This window comes from Myotis davidii, unplaced genomic scaffold (genome assembly GCF_000327345.1).
Source record: "Myotis davidii unplaced genomic scaffold, ASM32734v1 scaffold597, whole genome shotgun sequence".
Lineage (NCBI taxonomy): Eukaryota > Metazoa > Chordata > Mammalia > Chiroptera > Vespertilionidae > Myotis > Myotis davidii.
This window is the reverse complement of record NW_006287974.1, coordinates 202214-206610: the sequence shown is the minus strand read 5'-3', so window position 1 is coordinate 206610 and position 4397 is coordinate 202214.

Below are 4397 nucleotides of genomic sequence, written 5' to 3'. Positions count from 1 at the left end.
CAATTTGCATGTTTGTCTTTTATTAGTGTAGATTACCCTTTGATTGGTTGAATGGCTAACCAGATGACTGGACACTTATCATATTAGGCTTTTATTATATAGGATGTTTTAATGAACATGTCAGTACAGATATCTCTTTAACATATTGATTTCAATTTCTTTGAATATATACTCAGAAATAAAATTGCTGGATAATAATGTAGTTCTATTTAATTTGTTGAGGAATTTTCATTCTATTTTCCATAATGGCTGTACCAATTTCATTCCCACCAACATTTTGAAAATGTACCCTTTTCTCCATATCTTTGCCAATACTTGTTTTTTTTTGTTTGTTTTTTTTATAAAAGCCAAGAGGTGATATTATATTGTAACTTTGATTCACATTTCCCTGATGATTAGTGATGTTGAGCACCTTCTTATATAGCTGTTGGCCATTTGTGAGTCTTCTTTGGAAAAATGTCTATTTGAGTCTTTTGCTCATTTAAAAAATTTGGTTTCTTGGGGGACTTTGCTACTGTTTGTATGAGTTTCATATACATTTGGATACTAATCCCTAGCATAATTATAGGATATGTAAGCATTTACCCCCATTCTGTAAATGACCTTTTCACTCTGTTTTTTGTTCCCTTTGCTGGAGAAACTTTTTAATTAGATGCCATCACACTTCACCTTTGCTGCTGTCACAGTTCTTTCTTTTTTTCTGAATTTTGACAATTTTATTTTAGTGTGTCTAGGTCTTGTTTCCTGTGGATTTATTAACTTTATAGGTTTTACAGCTTCATGAATCTGGATGTCTATTTTCCTCCCAAGTTGGAAAGTTTTCCACTATTATTTCTTTAAATATGCTTTCTGGGTTTTTTCTTCTCTTCTCCTACTAGGGACCCCCGCCCCCAATAAAACCCACAGGATTTTTTTTCATTTTCATTATTACTTTTTTTTTATTTCTTACTATATAAATTCAAATTACAGGCAGTCTTAGGGTTATGTCAGATTCAATGTATGTCGTTTTGTGGTTATGTAGCCATCTCCCATTTATTTATTTTTAAAAAGTTCCATCATTTTGACATATGTTCATATGTGCTTTATTTATTTTTTTATTTACCACAAGTAAAAGTCAGGAATTGCTATCTTTCTTTTAAACTTGTTTTTTCCTGTTTCACTTCATTACTGCTGTGTATGTGCTCCATGTGAGTGACGTAGGTGCTTATGTAGGTGGGTTTCAACTTACGGCGAAAATTGCATTACCTTGTGCTGTAGGAACAGATCTCCGATGTAACCCCAGTATTTACTGTACCTATTTTTCAAAGCTTAGTAATTTAAGATTTTCTTTATCTAAAAACATGTTAACACCCTAACCAGTTTGGCTCAGTGGATAGAGCATTGGCCTGCGTACTGAAGGGTCCCAGGTTCGATTCTGGTCAAGGGCATGTACCTTGGTTGCGGGCACATCCCCAGTGGGAGGTGTGCAGGAGGCAGCTGATGAATGTTTCTGTCTCATCGATGTTTCTAACTCTCTATCCCTCTCCCTTCCTCTCCATAAAAAATCAATAAAATATATTAAAAAAACATGTTAACAAATGTTAAAATGTTATACTTGCATTTTGAAAATTATAATATAAACATGAAACACAAAACTTCCTATGTTAAACACTGGTTTCCTATGGTTGACTTGGATTTAGATACTGATATTTTATGTTTCATGAAAAGGAACTGTGAAAATTGTGTCAATGCATATAGTTGTACTACTATCCCTCATACAAAATCTCATAAGCAGGTAAAGGAATAGAATTTTTGGTAGCATTGCATTAATAGGGTAAGTTTGTGCCAATATACTAGTAAACATTCATCATTACCATTAATAATGGTTCAATTATATAATAGAATACTATACAGCTACTAAGTGGGTTATTTTATCTATATACACTGCTATGAAAAGTTATTGAAAATATATTGTTAAGGAAATAAAACAGATGAATTGACAAAATGCATGTTATGATCCTGGCTGGGCATATAAACAAGATATATGAGACCCACTGCCACCATCAATGGATAGGTCATGATCAATGACTTCAGTAGGATTGGTACACTAGATAAGAATAAGGAAAGCCCTGTGTTTACTCTTTGTCTATGGAGCCAGATTACAACACAAAGCCAGGGTAGTTAAATACATATATAACAGGCCCCAGAATGTTCTTGACATTCCCAGATGCCACTGACAAGAGCTCTATTTGAACACTGAAATAGAAATGTGGAAGGTGTGGCGTATAATAAGGCCATTAAATCTTCCTATTTCCATAATAGAATGGCAGTTATTTGCCACAGAAGCATGTGGAAAGGTGAGGGAAAATCATAAATAGCTTCTTAAACTCACAAAAATGTATATTAATTTTCAAACCCTGCCAGCTTCCAACTTTACTACTGTTAGTGTGTAAAAATGAGAACAAATATAAATATTTCTGACATATTTTGACAAATTTTTCAGTGCATATAAGCTGGCAGAAAAATAGCATACTAGAGAGCTTCAGTTATCATGGAGGCTGGATGTGATTTCTTATTCTAATTTAAAGTCTCATAGTAATATTAAAACTTGACCCCATCTCAACACTGATTTCACAGTCTTTTAATTAAATCCACTTTAAAGAAAGGACTTAGTTCCCCAACCATGTGTATCACATATGGGGTTATGGAAATAATTATGCTCTTGATTTAATACAGTCTGTCTTTTTCTTTAACATTTTTGGTGAAAAATGTAGTTGGAGAGCTAATAGAAGGGAAGGAAAAGATGAGTATCCAGAGAAAGTAATACTAAATATAGAAAAGGAGGCATAGTAATGAAAGTTATAATTATGCACAGAGAGGAAGTAGCTACTAGTAAAAAATTCTAATTGATAACATTTTAAAAATTGGTGCATAATAATTTGAGTTTCACAGAATGAATAGGTATCTTTTGCTTTATGCCATTTCAGTTAGGGTAGGCAGTCTCTAAAAGGAATCCTGTAATCACTTCTCCTTGGGTGTGGAGTAGAATCAATGACTTGTTTCTAACAAATAAAATACAGCAAAGGTTGTAAAAGTAATGGGAAGTAGGTACTTGAGGTTAGTTTACAAAAGACTCTGGCATCCATCTTGTTCTCTCTCTCTCTCTCTCTCTTTCTCTCTCTCCCCCCCTCTCCCTGCCATTGCTCTGGTGGGGAAGCCAGCTACCATGCTCTGAGTACTTTTGTGTAGAGGCCCAAGTGCCAAGGAACTGAGGAACCAATATTGTTGGCCAATGGCCAGAGAAGAATTAAACTGTGATCTAGAAATTTATATAACTACTAGAGGCCAGTACATGAATTTGTGCAAGGGTGGGGTCCCACAGGGTGGCATGCGGGGATTGAGCTGAAACTGGCAGTCCAACGCCACCTGCTGCTCCTGCCTGCCACTCTCACTCATCCTGGCCCTGCTGTGCCTGCCATGGTCTTGCACCCAGTCAGTCCCAATTGGGAGAGGCTCACGCCACAGCAACGGCACTTGCCAGCTTTGAGCCCCACATTTGGTGCCTGTCCCAAGGGGGGTTGGGGGAGCTGGGATGTGATTGGCCCTGCAGACGGACAGTGGGACACCCTTGCCGGCCTGGGATTCAGATCCATCCCACTGACATTTGTGCAGGTTGTCAGGATCCACCTGGTGGCCACTTTTATATTGTTTCTTCCTTGCAGAGCATTTAGGGAGGGGAAGTGGTGGCTGTATCTGAGGCTGACTTTCAAGAGGCCTGTGGTGCTGTTGGGATCATGCCAGCGGCACTGGTCTGTCGGTGCCTGGCCCATTCTCCAGAGATTGGACCTGCAGGGCTACTGAGGGAATGAGTGGCTGGTGCTGGGGTTGGTGGATCACAGGGATGGGTTGGTCAGCTGAGTGGCGCTCCCACTGTGGGAGCGCACTGACCACCAGGAGGCAGCTCCTGCATCGAGCATCAGCCCTCTGGTGGTCAGTGCATGTCGTAGCAACCAGTCAACCAGCCCTTCAGTTGTTTGGTCTCATAGGCTTCTACACTAATAAAAGACAAACATGCAAATTGACCATACCTTTGCTACACCTTAAGCCACACCCATCAGCCAATCAGAGTGACTATATGCAAATTAACCCAACCAAGATGGCAGCCGGCAGCCACGGAGCTGTAGCAAGCAGGAGGCTTGGTTGCCCCGGCGATGGAGGAAGCCAAGCTTCCTGCCGGCCCTGGCCGGCTGTGGAGTCCACCAAAGGTAACAAAGTTTCAATTATAGAAGCTAAATAAATCCCAGATACCTGCTTCCTGCCAGCCTCCACTGGGGGCTTGGGTGGCTGGGGGCTGTGACCAGCCTGCAAACAGCCATCAGCCCCTCACCCAGGATGGCCAGGCACCCCAGAGGGATGGA